Source organism: Macrobrachium rosenbergii, chromosome 10 (assembly GCF_040412425.1).
Source record: "Macrobrachium rosenbergii isolate ZJJX-2024 chromosome 10, ASM4041242v1, whole genome shotgun sequence".
In the NCBI taxonomy this organism is placed as follows: Eukaryota; Metazoa; Arthropoda; class Malacostraca; order Decapoda; family Palaemonidae; genus Macrobrachium; species Macrobrachium rosenbergii.
Genome location: NC_089750.1, coordinates 3556937 through 3576936, shown reverse-complemented (window position 1 = coordinate 3576936; position 20000 = coordinate 3556937). Strand labels below are relative to the sequence as shown.

Here is a 20000-nt window from a genome sequence, read left to right as displayed (position 1 = left end):
CTCAAGGCCGGAGGGGGGGGATAAATGAGGCAGGAGAACCGACCCAAAATGAATCCCTCTGATATTAAGAGGGCACAAAAGGTAATTCAAAAAGCAAGGTGATTCGGGAGTTTGGTCTGACCTTTGACAAATAACTTGAACAAAAACATGCACAGTGAAACCTTATCAAATGGTATGTAATGAAAGCAGTAACTCGTAACATAAACACACAGAAACATATATATATATATACATACATACATACATACATATATATCTATATTATATATATATATATATATATATATATATATATATATATATATATATATATATATATATATATATATATATATATATATATGTATATATCGTTGCAACCTCACTTAACACACTGAGACACCCCAAACTTCAATCCCACGGAGGGGAAACGCCTTAGGTTGGTTTCAAAAATCCCTTGTGCTTCTAAACACATCAGAAGAGAATTATTTACCTGGCGGTTGGTCAGCTGTAGTTGGTAGCAGTCTTCGTGGGGAAAAAGGCATGCGCTAAACTACTCAACATACTGTATATATATATATATATATATATATATGTGTGTGTGTGTGTGTGTGTGTGTGTGTGTGTGTGTGTGTGTGTGTGTAACTGAATCACGAAGATATGGAGCGTGATAAATGTATAAATAAAAGCAAATGCCTTTATTGTGTATATATATATATATATATATATATATATATATATATATATATATATATATATATATATATATATACACATACATATATATATATATACACATTTAAAGATCCTAAAACATTACGAAAATTTGGGCCTAAACCAATCCACCGCAATCAATCAAGAAAAATCCTCCGAGTGAATACTGAATCAACAATAAGCGGCGGCCGCAGATAGGCCTAGAGAACCAGCATTTGACCTTCCGAGCCCAAAAGCAGCAGAGAAAGACACACAAAGAACACAAAAGCCTTCGATTTTTCTCACCTGTCATGTCCCTGATTAATCACCTGATACGCTCAAGGAGACATTCAGGGCATTTCAGAGAGAAATATATTTAGATATTCAGGTCATGTCATAAATAAAGGAAATGAATAAATGAAGAAATGTATAAATAATTAATAAAACTGGGGTATTATATACCACTGAATTGACTGAAGGTAAAAACCGTGTGATGTTTGATAAAATGTGTGTGTGTGAATATAATACATAATACATAAATAAAAATAAATATATATATATATATATATATATATATATATATATATATATATATATACTATACATATAAAGTATTTTACAACCAATCCTTTTCCTAAGGAAACTCCAAGACAGTTCTTTCATTGATTCATATCTTTTACATATTCAAATTAATTCTAAATAATTAATTATTAAATATTATTATTTATTATTATTATTTCAGTAGATGAAACCTATTCACTTGGAACAAACACATCAAAGGGGTCAGTGACCTGAAATCCAAGCTTCCAAAGAATGTTGGTTTCAACCTCCCACCGCAGCAGACACCCTACACTGCGGCAGTAACTGATCATGATACAGCGCCAGTGATTTTTCATCGCCCTGGGGGAGGCGCGGACCAGCGACATCTGAGTGGCATTCCACGACACTAACCACTATACCAGCGGCCCAACCAGCATAATTGATAAACATGTTTACTTTTCAGCTCTCTCTCTCTCTCTCTCTTACTTCCTCTCTCTCTCACTCTCTCACTTCCTCTCCCTCTCTCTCTCTCTCTTACTTCCTCTCCCTCTCTCTCTCTCTCTCTCAAACTCTCCCTCACTCTTTCTCTCTTTCTCCTCCATTACACCCCCTCTACTCTCTCTCTCTCTCTCTCTCTCTCACTCCCTCTCCCACTCTTTCTCAAACGCTCCCTCACTGTTTCCCTCTTTCTCCTCCGTAACACCCCTTCTACTCTCTCTCTCTCTCTCTCTCTCTCTCTCTCTCTCACTCTTTCCCTCTTCCTCCTCCATAACCCCCCTTCAACTCTCTCTCTCTCACTTCTCTCCCTCAAACTCTCTGTCACTTTCCTCTTTCCTCAAACACCCCTTCACTCTCTCTCTCTCTCCTCCATAACTCCCTCTCTCTCTCTCTCTCTCTCTCTCTCTCTCTCTCTCTCTCTCAGTTCCTTTCGAAGGCACTGAGAGGCGCATGCATTAACAGGAGCACTGGCGCAATCACGCGATGCAGACAACCGCGCATTTGGCGACACTAACCAACAGGTGAACACAAGAAAGATTACAAGCTCATGTGAGTTACTGTTTTTTTTTTTACAGCGAATTCCTTCAAGCCACGCGATGCGTGTTATATAATTTGACGACGCTGCAGGTTTGAGAATAAATATTTCTTTTTTTATTTCAAGGAAGGGGGAAGGTGGGGGGAGTGAAATATCCCACGTGATAGTATTACTGACAACCTAAATGATACGATTATTTGGAACGTATGTGGCGGTTATGCGTGAAATGGCGGAAGTACTCACGGAATTTTGTAAATGAAACTTTCTCGAAATGGATCAGATACTTTAAAATTCTCTAGATTTTCTTCGTTTTAAGATTTCAATATAGTTAATTGTAGAGTTTATTACCCAGTCTTATACACAAAAAATTAACCCGTGTTACACACAAAAATTACCCACTGTTACACACACACACAAAATTACCCCGTGTTACACACACAAAAATTACCCAGTTACACACAAAAAAAATACCTCGTGTTACACAGAAAAAAAATTACCCCGTTACACACACAAAAAAAATACCCCGTGTTACAAACAAGATATGAAGAAATCCTGACAACAGCAAAAAGGATTTAATGGAAAGTGAATATCAAATTTAGGCCAAAGGCCAAGCACTGGGACCTATGAGGTCATTCAGCGCTGGAAGGAAATTGAGAGTAGGTAGGTTTGAAAGGTGTAACAGGAGGAAAATCCCGCAGCTGCACTGAATTGATTGTTAGGAGATGGTGGATAGCAAGATGGAAGAAAGAGAATATGAACGAAGGTACAGTAAAAGGAATGAAAGGGGTTGCAGCTAGGGGCTGAAGGGACGCTGCAGAGAAACTTTAGCAATGCCTACAGTGCACCCTGTGAGGTGCACTGACGGCACTTAACCGCCTAGGGGGTAAAAGGGATATAAGACTTGAGGAATACCCTGACAACATTGAGGAATACCTTGACAACATTACAGAGAATTTAGTACATAATGAGTATCCTGACATCACTAATAAGGATTAAGGATACGAGTATCCTGACATCACTAAAAAGGGTTAAGGATACGAGTATCCTGACATCACTAAAAAGGGTTTAGGATACGAGGAGTACCCTGACAACACTGAAAAGGATTTAAGATATGAGGAACACCTTGACAGCGCTAAAAATGATTTAGGATATCCTAACGACATTAAAAAAGAAATTAGGATATCAAGATATTTTGGCAGTATTAAAAAGAATGGAGGATGTGAGGATTATCCTGACATTAATAAGGATTTACGAAAAGGGTTAAGTATATGAGGAATATCCTAACAACACTAAAAGGATTGAGGACATATGGCATACTCCTACGATCAGAAACGAAAAGATGATGAAAAAATGGGCATAAAAGGACGCCTATGCCCTGAGGGCGAAGAAGACATAGCACAGACAAACCCGATACCCGGAGGACTTTCACTCTCAGTGCCCAATACCCAGTCCTCTCGCCTAAGCCCTTCTGCAATTGGCCCACTAAGCAAGGGCCTACACCCTCCCGACTTCCTTCCCATCCACCAGGTCGAGAGAGAGAGAGAGAGAGAGAGAGAGAGAGAGAGAGAGAGAGAGAGAGAGAGAGAGAGAGAGAGAGAAGCAGGTGAGGAAAAACCGACCTCCTCCAGGTAGTAAAAAATTATAAAAAAAAAAGAACTTGATTTCTCACAATGGCCATTGAACGAAACTGGATCTCCTCTTCTTCTTCTTCACATGGCACGCCCACACTCCCACAATACCCACCTCCCACTGGGGTACCCCCCACCACCTTCCCACAACCAGGCCAGCCTTCCAGCCCACATTATATGTAACTTCCTCCTCCTTCTCCTCTTCCTCCTCCTCCCCCCAAAACGTAAACCCCGTGGGAGAATCCCAACTTTAAGTTGTCTTTCTCATAAAACCGCAGGAATCATATCGTCATTGGCGGATTGTGAAACTTCTGGCGCTGAGGGTAGGACATTCTCGGATAATTCCTTTTTTTGCGCGCGTGTATACACACACACATACAGTATGTATGTATGTATGTATGTATGTGTATATATATATATATATATATATATATATATATATATATATATATATATATATATATATATATATATATATATATATATATATATATATATATAATTTTCCTTCTGCTATTATTCTGTTCACTTTTATGTCTCTTCTGCTACCCTTCCTCATCCTATCTGTTCTCCTTTGCCCCTTACTCTCTCTCTCTCTCTCTCTCTCTCTCTCTCTCTCTCTCTCTCTCTCTCTCTCTCTCTCTCTCTCTCTCTCTCCGTGACGTAAGCAATGGCTTGGTGGAGGGGGAAATCCCTCACGCGTTGAGATAAGACCAAAACCTTTATTGCCAATCGACGGCCCCAAATCATTCCTCTAAAATACTTTTCCGTTTTTAAGGTGGAAAAATCCTTTCCTAGTTTTCCCGTCTTGGTGATCTGTTACTTTTTTCATTTCCTTTTACAAATTTTTGGAGTTTTTTTCCCATAATCTGTGACGATTTTTACTGGAGATTCGGGTAAATTTTCTTGCTATTGCAATAAAATGTATGAATATATCTGACATAAATCGTCTTGCTTTCAAAAATTTTATATTCATATATAAATGTATATTATACACATACATACATATATATAATTATATATATACTGTATATATATACATATATACATATTACATTTATATATATATATATATATATATATTTATATATATATATATATATATATATATATATATATATATATATATATATCTTCGTGATACACAGCCGTATGTATAAAGTGCATTACCTTCCAATCATTAAGCTAAAATAAAAATCTGTACAAAAAATACGTAGAAATTGTATAGACAATCACACAAAAAACACGTGGAAACTTCAACACCAAATCTGAATTCTTTGGAAATTGATGTGGTTTAGAAAAAAAAAATTGTGGATGAAAATTACATAAAAATATCTGAAGTAAAAATGTAAAAAAAAAAAAAATAAGTAACACTGGAAACCTTTAACTCACCAAATCACGCCTCAATGAGTCACAACAATTGCGCTCAGACTGGTTCAAATTTTTATTTTTTGCAGCAATATCTTTGAAGTAAAGACTTTGTACGGTTCAATTTCGAGTCCTGGGGATATTCTCATCAAAGGAGTGTTTTCGTTCGTGCACATGCGCAAGCGCGCTTGCAATGAAAATTACGCAACGATTCGGCAACATTAGTCAGACTCCCAGAGGGTAAATAAAATCAGAAATCTCACTTAATGGACGAATACAATCTTTTTATGAAAAGTGAAACCAGGGGATGAGATTGCACATATATATGTGTGTATATATATATATATATATATATATATATATATATATATATATATATATATATATATATATATATATATATATATATATATATATATATATGAAGACGCAAAACGTCAAACGCATTCAAAATATTTACATTTTACTTTTCATGCTTCGTCAATTCACTGCATTCCTCCAGGCGTGATTTAGGGCCTTCACTGCTGAACGGTAAGGTAGTTCTCTCTCTCTCTCTCTCTCTCTCTCTCTCTCTCTCTCTCTCTCTCTCTCTCTCATCAGTGAAATGCCATTCAACGTGAGTTTCATTTAAAATCTAATACACCTGACCATTAAGCTAATTTATAAACTTACCAATGAGCTTGCAATTCATGACGCAATTTGGAACAGGATTTAATCAAACTCACTTTATGCAAGAGCTTGCAAGAGCTTGGAAGACCTTGGGAAGGCGAGAATAAATTCGGAAAATGTCCAACTGGTTTTGATTCAATTAAGCATAACGTATGAGAGTTCATTAACGGAACTGTTCCACTTTCTGAGCGCAATACATTTGACATACATGCAAAGCTTGACAGGGACTGAGCTTTTATACACGTCTTGACGAAGTGCGTGGTCAATTATTTATGAGTGTAAATACTATAATTTGAAGACTATACACTATTTTTAAACGTGCATGATTGGTAGTAACAGTATGGAATTGACCAATTCATAGAAAAACCAAACAACAAAATGATTCAATCTACATTTAGTCCGACTTCTGCCCCTCGAACAAAACACCGAATGTTTACAGCAAAATTAAAGAAAAATTTTTAACATCAAAATTAAAGAAAATTTTTTTGTAAGTTCTTCAATTACAAATGAAGTTATGGAAAGAAACGAGTTCATACAATACAACATAAAGTGTGAAAAAAATATTAAACAAGTAAAATATGCGCCAAAAGTTTCTTCGGCAAAATCGAGTTTTCTGAATAGCGTATAATCAATTTGAAGTCACCGAAAACAGATCTATCTTTCGGTGGTCTCGGTATAATGCTATATGATCCGCGACCCATGAGACTTTTACCACGGTCCGGTGGTGGCCTATCCTGTATCGTTACTAGAAGCACGATTATGGCTAACTTTAACCTTAAATAAAATAAAAACTACTAAGGCTAGAGGGCTGCAATTTGGTATGTTTGATGATTGGAGGCTGGATGATCAACGTACCAATTTGCAGGCCTCTAGCCTCAGTAGTTTTTAAGATCTGAGGGCGGACAGAAAAAGTGCGGACGGACAGACAAAGCCGGCACAATAGTTTTCTTTTAAAAAATCTAAAAATGACTCTCTCCTACAATATCAGTAAATATTAAAGTTGCGTAAATATTACGCAAAGTAATATAAAAAAAACATAAAATAATTAACCGGAATAAATGTTCATTAAAATTTACCAACGAATAACAGTTTATGTGAAATCATTACGCAATAAACTGCAAATTTTTTATGAAAAAAAATCAACGAACTTAATAATTAAATAAAATTTTTTATTAAAAAGAAATAAACGGAAACTAGATAATTAATATCAACGAGGAAAGTAATTTACCAAAGAATGGCATTAGATACGACACTTGCAATGCAACTCTCAAATATGTAATATAAAAATTTTACGAATAATTAAAAAAATAAAACTAAAATTAAAAAATCAGAATTTCAAATTGCACGAAGAAAGATAGTCCAGAGAACTTACCGAAAATCTTCCAACTTCAAGGATTTCCCCGAATTTCAAAACACAGCCAAACATGACATTTCCAAATATAAACGGGTCACAGAATTAGAAAAAAAAAAAAAGAAGCCACAAAACTCCACACTTGCAAAACCAGATAATCCACCGCCCACGGGAACACGAAAGAAAAAGTAGAGGACCTTTACCCAAATGAAGGAAGGTTGTGCTGGTAAATGGCAACGCAAACATTAATATTATTCATTCTTTGTATTCATGAGAGAGAGAGAGAGAGAGAGAGAGAGAGAGAGAGAGAGAGAGAATGGAACAACATAACTCAAATAACGTGGTAGTATTACATCGGAAGTGCACAAAAATGCTATATATTTCCTGTGATATTAAGTAACAAAAAGTTCATTTCAATGACGGAAACCCCCTCTCTCTCTCTCTCTCTCTCTCTCTCTCTCTCTCTCTCTGACAAATTTTTAGTTTACCTAGCCTAGTTAAGATAGACTTTGAAAAGTAGTCTCAATTTACTTCTCTTTCTTCATGCTGACCTTTTACGCTGTGACGCCAGCGTAATACAAACACAATCTTTAGCTTCATTCTCTCACGTTTCATTTAGAGGCTCGTGTGTGTGTGTGTGTGTGTGTGTGTGTGTGTGTGTGTGTGTGTGTGTGTGTGTGTGTGTGTGTGTGTGAAATTCTTTGCTTACTTAACTCATGGTAAGTAGTTTCATTTTACTTCTCTTTCCGTAGACTGACCTTTTTCCTCTGTGACGCCAGTTAAATAAATAAATTAAAAAATCTTTCATTTATTCTCTCCAGTGTCTTTCAAGAAAGAAATTACTTCTCTTTCTCTCTCTCTCTTTACCCTTACAGTACGTGTATCAGCTGTTTCTCTTCGCCCTACAGGTATCAGTCTCTCTCTCTCTCTCTTTCCCCTGCAAGTATCACCTTTCTCTCTCTGTCTCGCTCTATCCCTACATGTATCAACGCTCTCTCTCTCCTGCATGCATCACCTCTCTCTCTCTCTCTCTATCCCTGCATGTATCAACGTTCTCTCGCCTCTCTCTCTCTCTCTCTCTCTCTCTCTCATTCTCTCTTTCCCCTGCAAGTATCACCTTTCTCTCTCTGTCTCGCTCTATCCCTACATGTATCAACGCTCTCTCTCTCTCTCTCTCTCACTCTCTCTCTCTCTCTCTCTCTCTCTCTCTCTCTCTCTCTCTCTCTCTCTCTCTCTCCATACATGTATCTGATGAACAGTCCACAAGCCGGCGACCAAGTCCCCATACAGCCACCCCGGATCCTGTGTCATCAATTTCTGGTCCAAAACAGGACTCCTTCCACATCTGTCTTCTTCCTGTCTTCCGTAAAAGGCCTCCCGTCTAGAAGGGGGCAAGATTACCCACCTGCCCATTTTAGGACGGTGTCCTCTTCGACAGATGTTGCCCTTTTTTTTTTTACCTAAATATCGGCAAGCGGATTAGTGTTCTCTCTCTCTCTCTCTCTCTCTCTCTCTCTCTCTCTCTCTCTCTCTCTCTCTCTCTCTCTCTCTCTTTAGATAGGTTTTGATAAATGGATTCTCTCACTTCTTTCTGCTGACTGACCTTTTACGTTGTGACGCTAGTTAGGAATAAGCTCTCAATATATCGCGTTTCTTTCAATTGAGGCTCTCTCTCTCTCTCTCTCTCTCTCTCTCTCTCTCTCTCTCTCTCTCTCTCTCTCTCTCTCTCTCTCAGCTTCTTTAGATAGACGGATAAATAGATTCTCAATTTACTTCCCTTTCTGCTGATTGACCTTGTGCGTTGTGACGCCAGGTAAAAGAATCTTTCAATATATCGAGTTCCTTTCAACAGAGGTTCTCTCTCTCTCTCTCTCTCTCTCTCTCTCTCTCTCTCTCTCTCTCTCTCTCTCTCTCTCTCACTACATTACAGCTGGGAGAAAATGACTTAAGATCTCTTTCTGAAAAATGTATTGATACTATTAATGACCTAGTATCGAATTATGTATATGGTAGTTAGTCGACTGACGTAGGTCGCAGTCACGGTGGAGAAAGGTATGTATGAGGATAGCAACTTCATCCCAAAATACTTGCTACCTCTTCTCAGAGGATAATGCGCGTAAATACATGTGTATATACATAAACACACATTAAAATTATACAGATACACATACATACACACACACACACACACATATATATATATATATATATATATATATATATATATATATATATATATATATATATATATGTGTGTGTGTGTGTGTATGTGTATATGGAGAGAGAGAGAGAGAGAGAGAGAGAGAGAGAGAGAGAGAGAGAGAGAGAGAGGGATTCTGTGGGCATTAAAATGATATTCCTATTAGGCACGTAATGTGACCTGGAAAAAATAATAAAAACAAGCTGGGAGGGGTGACAGACAAAGCAGCTTTTATATAATTAAAGTATGGAAAACAAGATGGTCATGCTATGCAGAGAGAGAGAGAGAGAGAGAGAGAGAGAGAGAGAGACCACTCTCAAAGAGAGAGAGAGAGAGAGAGAGAGAGAGAGAGAGAGAGAGAGAGAGAGAATGACCACTCTCAAGCGAGAGAGAGAGAGAGAGAGAGAGAGAGAGAGAGAGAGAGAGAGAGAGAGAGAGAGAGAGAGAATGACCACTCTCAGAGAGAGAGAGAGACAGACAGAGAGACCACTCTCAAGCAAGAGAGAGAGAGAGAGAGACAGACAGACAGACAGAGAGAGACCTCTCAAGCAAGAGAGAGAGAGAGAGAGAGAGAGAGAGAGAGAGAGAGAGAAATGACCACTCTCAAGAAAGAGAGAGAGAGAGAATGACCACTCTCAAGCGAGGGAGAGAGAGAGAGAGAGAGAGAGAGAGAGAGAGAGAGAGAGAGAGACATAACCACTCCCGATCAAAACAGCCAGCATTCCAAACCGACTGTGTCTGTCTGTATGTATGCCTGTCTGTATGTATACGTATGTGTATGTGTGTGACGCACCTCATTTACCAGCGACGGCTCCCAATCGGCCTTTGAAATCTCGAATCGATACATAAATACAAAGTGCGTTTCTGCTTCCACTTCAAGAAATGTCAGTGACCCCCATTCAGAGGACGTGGCATTTGGCCGTGCACAGGTGCACGACTCACGTTGCTAACATTTATCATTTGTCATTTTTTTTTTTTCACAGAAAACTTTTAGCTTTCAGCTTTTCACAGACTCAATTTAGATATTAGTTTTTTTTTTTATTTTATGTGAACCCTTTCTTTCATCTCGTATTTTAATCACGTTCCTAACATATATTATTTATGATTTTTTTTCTTTTTACTGAAACTTTTATCTTCTATTCTCAACAGACTCAATTTAGACATGAGTTGTTCTTTTAATTTTACGTAACCTCTTTTTGTTCTTGTCATGTTTTAAATTTTGTCACGTCTGGCGTATGTATTATTCTTGTGAATTTTACCTAGCAATATTAACGACTAGTTTTGTACATGAATAATAATAATAATAATAATAATAATAATAATAATAATAATAATAATAATAGTATTATCCAGTAACAATAGAACATAAACAAGAGTAGAGTTGGAAGTAATGATAATAAGACAATTACTCGTATAAAAGTAATACACTCCGCACTGTATTTAGCCATATCGTGTTAATAATAATAATAATAATAATAATAATAATAATAATAATAATAATAAAATAAAAGAAGAAGAAGAAGAAATAAAGGATAAACTAGTTGTGTTACGCAACATGTTAATAATTACAATAACAACAGCACATAAAATATATATAAATATATTGCATGCACTGCCGTTATTGTAATTATTAACACGTTGCGTAACACAACTAGTGAATTCTTCTTCTTCTTCTTCTTCTTCTTCTCCTCATTATTATTATTATTATTATTATTATTATTATTATTACATACACACTGTATATATGTAATACAGATAGTGTGTACTATGTGTATGTATATACTATATATATATATATTATATATATATATATATATATATATATATATATATATATATATATATATATATATATATATATATATACATACATACATACATACATACACACAATCCGTATTACGCAACACAGTGCAACGGATAACGTCAATAACAAGAATTACGCAGACATAACATTTTCGTACTGTACTAAGACATCTCGTACCCTCTCGGTACCAGACTCGAAGCCCCCTCCCCCTCCCCACCCACCCCCCCTCAAGCACAGACAGATAGATAGACACATTCTTGGTCCCTTCGACCCAGCGTCTGGTATTTATTGATCGAGGACCAGCGACCGGATTTGGGGTCTCGGGAGGGTAATGGCACGTTCTTCTCCCCGATGGTCGCGTCGGAAAAATTTACTAGTTAACGCGGCTGGATTTCAATGAATCTTTGAGGATTTATACTGGGCGATTATTATCAAGTTCATTTTGGAGGGTAGCGGTTCGAGCCATACAATAAATGCATGCCCACATATATCGTTGTATATGTTGTACGTGCGTTTGTTTATGTATGTATGTATGTAAATTTATGTATATGTGTATATACAGTATATAAATTTATGTATATATATATATATATATATATATATATATATATATATATATATATATATATATATATATATATATATATATATATATATATATATATATATATATATATATATAAAGCATAATATGAAATAAAAAGATTTCAGAATAATAATAATAATAATAATAATAATAATAATAATAATAATAATAATAATAATAATAATATGTCCCAAATACTAAAACACATTGCTTCTCCATTTTTTTAAATCTGACACTTGCAATTTAATTTTTATCTGACACTTGCAAATGGTCCAAATTTTATTTACAGAGTGAGATGTATAAACCTGTGTATGAACCTTGTATACTAATGTCGATTTGTGAAATACACATACTTATCTTTGACTATTTACGAGTATACTGATGCCAATCGACGTAATGTACTTGCTTATAAATGCCTACTTAAGAGTCATGAAATTATAAGTCACCCATGAGATGCATACAATCATTTGTGAACCTGAATAATACTATATTTATGATATATATAAACACGTATCAATGTCTCACATTTAAAACGTACAAAATCTGTAATGTGACATGTGACATACACCGTTTAGGTCCTACTTACGAAAAGTACTAATGTGAAAGTCTTTTAAAGAAATGAATACACTTGCGTGTAAGCCGAAAACACTCATTTACGAAAGAATTGTTTGTAAGTCTCATAAAGAAATGAATACAATTAGTGTAAACCAAAAACACTTACTCACGAAAACTACTTCTCTCTAAGTTCCATAAAGATATTAATACACTTAGATGTAAAAAAAGAGCATAACCAAAGCTACTTAAAGGGAAGTAGTACTTCCCCTTAAATACCTACTTAAGCCCTGTACACACTTACAAAAGCAAACACTTAAGTGGTCGGATTCCCAGAAAACAAACGAGGGAAAAGAATCCTCGCGGAGTAACCACGCCGCGTAAACATAAGGAGTCATCAAGAGCCTGATATTATTTCCTCACCAACTCCCTGGTCTCACTCCCACTCCTCCTTCTCCTCCTCCTCCTTCTCTTTCTTCTCACACTCCTCTTCTCTATCTCTACTCCATCCAACCACAATCTCACGGCCCCCCCCCCTCCTTCTCAGTTGCTCTTGTTGCTATCATTTCCTCACCAACTCCCTGGTGTCACTCCCCCTCCTCCTCTTATCTTCCTTCTTCTCCTTCTCCATCCCTCACTCCTCTTCCCCTTCTCTATTTCCGTCTCCACCCCTCACTCCTCTTCCTCTTCTCTATCTCTATCTCTACCTCCATCCTCATTCTCACCCTCCTCCTCCTCCATCTCAGTTCTTGTTGGGATGGGAGACGTACAGTGACTTTTTTTCTTTTTTTTTTTCTTTTTACTCTCATGAGATGACTTTTCCCAGGGAAGCTCTCTCTCTCTCAGGGTCTCTCTCTCTCTCTCTCTCTCTCTCTCTCTCTCTCCAATAAGAATGAAAAGTATTGTCTTGCATTTCTGCAGAAGTCATATGTACGATTTAAGGCCTCTCGCTATTCACACTTAGTTCGCGCTCGCTCTCTCTCTCTCTCTCATAAGAATGATAATTAATATCTTGCATTTCTGCATAAGCCATACTCTACGACTTAAGACCTCTCACTCATTACAGTTAATAATTCTCTCTCTCTCTCTCTCTCTCTCTCTCTCTCTCTCTCTCTCTCTAAGAATGTTCCTCCTTCCCTAGCTTTCTAAGAATATTCCGTTCTCTCACTCTTTTTCTTTCTCTCTCTCAGAATGTTCCTCTTCCTGCTCTGTCATTATGAAAATTCCTATCTCTCTCTCTCTCTCTCTCTCTCTCTCTCTCTCTCTTCTCTCTCTCTCTCTCTCTTTAACGGAAAGTAATATTCTGCAGTTCTGCTCAAGTCATATTCTTCCATATAAGACTTCTTACTCATATGAGAGAGAGAGAGAGAGAGAGAGAGAGAGAGAGAGAGAGAGAGAGAGAGAGAGAGAGAGCACGACATTACCATCTGCCACTCGCTAATGCCCCTCAGATCCACTACAGAAGGTCAAACATGACCACGAAGAAGAAGAACATACCCCCAGCGCCTCCTCTGCAATGACAACTGATAGACGGACTTTGACCCGACCGACGACGAGACTGTTGTAACCTCAAGGAAAGGAATGGAATGGAATACAGAGTTTAGGCCAAAGACCAAGCACTGGGACCTCTGAGGTCATTCGGCGCCGAAGGGAAAATCGAGAGCGACAGGTCACAAAGGTGTAACAGGAGGAAAACCTCAAAGCCGTTGCACTATGAAATAAATCGTTAGGAGAGGATGGACAGCAAGATGGAAGAAAGGTAATATGAATGGAGGTACAGTAAAAGGAACGAAAGGGGTTGCAGCTAGGGGCCTAAGGAAGGGACGCTGCAAAGAACCTTTAGTAATGCCTACAGTGCACCCCGTGAGATGCGCTGCGAGCATTTTACTGAAGTCGCGTATCGAACGCGGAAGTGCGACTTACCCAATCGAAGAAGTGAGACTTCTCAATAGAGAAGGGAAGGTGCTTGCGTGAAAGCAGACACATACCTGGAAAGGAAAATGGAATATTTAAGTATACTTAAAGTTTATAGATAAAATGATAAGACTACAAAAATATCAATATTATTAAAAAATAAATGCATTACATTACTCAGATTCAGAGACAGATTAGGGAAGTTAAAGTGGAATTTTAAATAAAATTTTAAAAATCAAATAAATGTATAATTGATATGCAATATATATTTACATAAATATGGAGATAAAAATAAACAAACAAATATATACATGGTATATATAAAAAATATACAGTAAAAATACACACACACACACACACACACACACACACACACACATATATATATATATATATATATATATATATATATATATATATTAGGCATTAAAAACATCTGATGTAAAAAAAATCGTCTAAATAAAACAATTTTATACCTGTACTTTTTTTACCAGAAAACGCAATCCCGCTTGGACTTTCAATCAACAGAAATCGCAAAAAAAAAAAAAAATTAATTAACCAGTTAATTCAGCCCTTGAAATGCCGATTAAAAATTGAAACGAAAAATAAAGATGGGGAAAAAATATTTTTTCATCTCATAATGGTGGAAAAGATTCGACGCTTTGATTTAATGTTTGGGTTTCGAGTTCTGAAATTTGCATATTTTGCGAATATATTTTCGTCTTCAATACAAGAGACTGGGATCTAAAACCCTAGGTAATATTTATAACTGAGAGAGAGAGAGAGAGAGAGAGAGAGAGAGAGAAAAGTGAATTCTAATAGAAGATTCACACAGAGTGTATTCAAAATATAACAAAGATATATACAGAGAGAGAGTGTAGATTAGAGAAATATAAACTTGAGAGAGAGACAGTGATATAAAAGAATTTGAAGTGTATTCTAACAAAAGATATATACAGAGAGTGTAGATTTAATAGAGAGAGAGAGAGAGAGAGAGATTTATCTCTCCTCCCACAGAATGTTATTCTTTGGATCTTGCAGAACCCAACACCCAAAAAAAAAAAAAAACCCATCCCAAACAAATTAGTAAGAGGACCCAAACTACCGCCAATGATACTAATCTCGAGATGACATCCACCACACTCCCCTCCCCTTACCAACTACACCTCCTCAGACACCCCCACAATCCCTAGACAATAGGCAGATGGTTAGGTCATCTTCCCTATTTCCGGTTTCGTCTTTCATTCATAAATAATATCTGAGAGAGAGAGAGAGAATTGAAATTCACGACAATTAAGAGCATTTAGAGAGAAAGAGAGAGAGAGAGATGAATCTGGAGTTTATTTTCAATTGGTAAGTGAAATATAAATGGAGAGAATATTAACAATAATTTTAAATGTAATTCACAATGAAAGCGACACAGACGGTGTAGTTCCAATGAGAGAGAGAGAGAGAGAGAGAGAGAGAGAGAGAGAGAGAGAGAGAGAGAGAGAGAGAGAGAGAGAGAGATGAATTTCAAGTGTATTCCTAATAAAAGATAAACAGACGATCTAGTTAAACGAGAGAGAGAGAGAGAGAGAGGAGAGAGAGAGAAAATTACACTTCATAGCGGCATCAACAGTGTTAATTACACAGAGAGAGAGAGAGAGAGAGAGAGAGACGAGGGGATGGTTGGAAACGGTAAAGGTGGAGGGGGGGGGGAGGTAGGACAGGAGTAATTACCGTTATTATAAAATCATGCAGCGCTCCGCATAACATAACGCAGTGAGTAACTATAAAGGAAAACGAGCGAGGTGGAAATGCTGTAAAATGCAGTCATAAAGGGAAAAGGAGAGAACAACAACAATAACGAATAAAATAAGAGAAAAATGATACAATACACAAGTAAAAAATGTGCTGAAGTTTCTTCGGCGCAATCGATTTTCTAACACAGCCAATCACGGCCAAAACTAAAATTTTCGGTGGTTTCTATAATGCTAGAAGCCGCGGCCCGTGAAACTTTAATTTGGCCCGGTGTTGGCCTGATATACTATATCGTTGCCAGGCGCATGATTGTGGCTAATTTAATAAATAAAATAAAAACTACCGAGGCTAGATGCAATTTGGTATGTTTGATGATATGTATATAAAACATTTATATTATATATATATATACAGTATATAATATATATATATATATATATATATATATATATATATATATATATATATATATATATATATATATATAAATATATATAAAAATATAAATTCTCTTCCTTTTAACAATGAACATTCCCAGGAAATCTACCAGCATTTTCCAGTCACACAAAGACTCGCTAACCGTTCTTAACAGTTACCTGAACTGTTAACTGTCCGTATCTTTTTATCTTCCATCTCCTTCCTTCCTCTCACCACGACTGTAATTCCCCTTCTAATCGACACTGTCTCTCTTCCTCCCGTCTCAAGTCTTCCGTCAGGTCATTCTAACAGGATCGGGTGACCTTTCTTCCTGGTCAGTCGTTCACTGAATCAGGTCAAATAAGCGAATTGTTCTCATTGTTCTCAATAACTTTATTATTCGAGTTTTACAATGAGTGGCCTGTCCAGCCAAACTGAACTGAATATATATATATATATATATATATATATATATATATATATATATATATATATATATATATATATATATATATATATATATAAAATGTGTGTGTGTGTTTTCAATTCAATGTGGGTGAATAGACTTCAAAACAGGTCAACTTTGGAGCTTTGACTTAAAAAAAAAAGGTCAATTTTGGAATCTTGACTTAAAATAACAGGTCGACTTTGGAGTCTTGACTTAAAAAAAAAAGGTCAATTTTGGAATCTTGGCTTAAAATAACAGGTCGACTTTGGAGTCTTGACTTAAAAAAAAAAGGTCAATTTTGGAATCTTGACGCAAAAAAAACAGGTCAACTTTGGAGTCATGACTTTAAAAAAGGGTCAATTTTGGAATCCTTGACTTAAAAAAAACAGGTCAACTTTGGAGTCTTGACTTAAAAAAAAAAAGGTCAATTTTGGAATCTTGACTTAAAAAAAACAGGTCGACTTTGGAGTCTTGACTTCAAAAAACAGGTTTTTGGAATCTTGACTTAAAAAAACAGGTCAACTTTAGAGTCTTGACTTCAAAAAACAGGTCAACTTTGGAGTCTTGACTTAGAAAAAGGTTCACTGTACAATCTTCAAACAGAAAACAGGTCAACCATAAAACCCACAGCAAACAGGTCAAGCTTAGAAACTTCGAAAAAAAAAAAAATTCAACCTCAAAACCTTCGAAAACAGGCCAACCTTAGAACCACAGTCAACCACAGAATCTTGGCAAAGAACACATGTCAATCACAGAACCCACAGAAAACAGGTCAACTTTACAAACTTCGAGAAAAGGTAAACCTTAGAATCTTCGCAAAAAATAGGTCAACCACAAAAATCATAGAAAACTAGTCAACCATAGAACCTTCGCAAAAAATAGGTCCTTAAAAAAAAAAATCAACCTTAAAACTTTGGACCTTAAGAAAAATGTCAACCATAGAACCTTCGCAAAAATAGATTAACCATAACATCTTAAAAAAAAAAAAATAGATTAACCAAAATGTAAAACATCAACCACAAAACCTTAGAAAAGTCAAACTTAGAACCTTCACAACGAGAACAAGTCAACCACAGAACCTTCACAATGAAAACAGGTCAACCTTAGAACCTTCACAAAGAAAACAGGTCAACCATAGAACCTCCACAAAGAAAACAGGTCAACCATAGAACCTTCACAACGAAAACAGGTCAACCTCAGAACCTCCACAGCAAAAAAAGGTCAAACTTAGAACCTTCAAAAAGAAAACAGGTCAACCACAGAACCTCCACAACGAAAACAGGTCAACCACAGAACCTTCACAAAGAAAACATGTCAACCATAGAACCTCCACAACGAAAACAGGTCAACCTCATCAGCTAAAAGCATCCGAAGGTAAAACAAACACTCGTCCCCTCCTTCAGTGCCAGCTTCGCCCAACCGATCACTCATCATCTCGTCAGCAGGCAAAATCTTTGAGCGACCTTTCAGCCATGACAAGAGTTGCGGCGTTGTTACGCAATTGGGTCATTGTGGAATCGGGAGCGTCTACGCTTCCGCTCGCTGCGCTGCTGCTGCAGAGAGAGAGAGAGAGAGAGAGAGAGAGAGAGAGAGAGAGAGAGAGAAAGAGGGAGAGAGAGTCCAATACACTTCAGAGGGATATGAAATACACGCGACAGAAAATCCAAAACTTGTCGGACAGAAAAATCCGGTTAGAGGAGAGAAATTGAATACACATGTCAGCTCTCTCTCTCTCTACATGATAATCCAGGCATGGAAACAGATAGAAGGAATTACCGAAAACATCATGGAGCTAAAAATATCAGAAAGAGCAAGCAGAGGTAGATTAATAGCGCCCAAAACTACACCAGGAAAACTAAAGAAAGCACACAGGACATTAATCCACCACGCACCAGCATCGATAATGCAGCGTCTATTCAATGCGCTACCAGCTCATCTGAGGAACATAACAGGAGTGAGCGTAGATGTGTTTAAGAATAGGCTCCACAAATATCTAGGATGCATCCCAGACCATCCAAGATTGGAAGATGCAAAATATACCGGAAGGTGCATTAGCAATTCTCTGGTAGACATCAGTGGTGCCTCACACTGAGGGACATGGGGCAGCCCGAACGAACTGTAAGGTCTGTAAGGTAAGGTAAGGTGTCTCTCTCTCTCTCTCTCTCTCTCTCTCTCTCTCTCTCTCTCTCTCTCTCTCTCTCTCTCTCTCTCTCTCTGAAACAAGTATGATTGCATTCGTTAACCAGACAACTGAATTAAAACTTATTACTAGATAGAAATGAGGCGGTTTCAGAGAGATCTTAAACCTTATTGTAGACCATCAAATAACACAAAATAATTAAATGAATTATTATTACTATTAATAATAACAAGCACAAACGCGATTACGAAAAATCTGTACAAAGAGATTCAAACGTTAAATAAACATACAATATCGGATAATGTTTGTTATTTAACGTTTACACATTTTCATTTGCACATACCAAACTTCCAATAACCAGTCCAACAAGCCTTCCCGAAATTACACGACAGAACTAAACAAACATATATAAATAAATATATATAAATAAAAATATATAATATATTTTTATTTATATATGTATATATATACATACTTGTTATATATATATATATATATATGTATATACTGTATACATATATGTGTGTGTATTTTTATTATATAAATAAATAAATAATATATATATAATATATATATATATATATATATATATATATATATATATATATATATAAATCCAATGATTGCCCAGCAACTGAAAAAGAAATCTAAGTAGGAAAAAATCCGTGCCAAAATCTACAATACAACGAATGGCGCCGCACAGACAGAGCAAACTCACAAACAAATAGCAACAAACAGGAAGCGACGTTCTTGCAACGGCAAAACAAGGTGCAGACAGCTTGCAAACAATCGCTTCGCCATTGAACCAAACAACCCATTAACCAATACACTCAATAACGTCTCCATCCGGCGATTTGCCTTCAATTTTCAATTCACTTCAATTCTGATTCAGGGAAGTGATGCTGTGTGTGTGTATATATAAATAAATAAAT

General features: G+C 36.5%; 1 protein-coding gene across 6 annotated transcripts in view; it reads right to left on the bottom strand.

Moving 5' to 3' along the window:
* Positions 1-20000, bottom strand: part of LOC136842428 (early estrogen-induced gene 1 protein) — a 337802-nt gene that overhangs the window by 216884 nt on the left and 100918 nt on the right. The window lies entirely within an intron of this gene.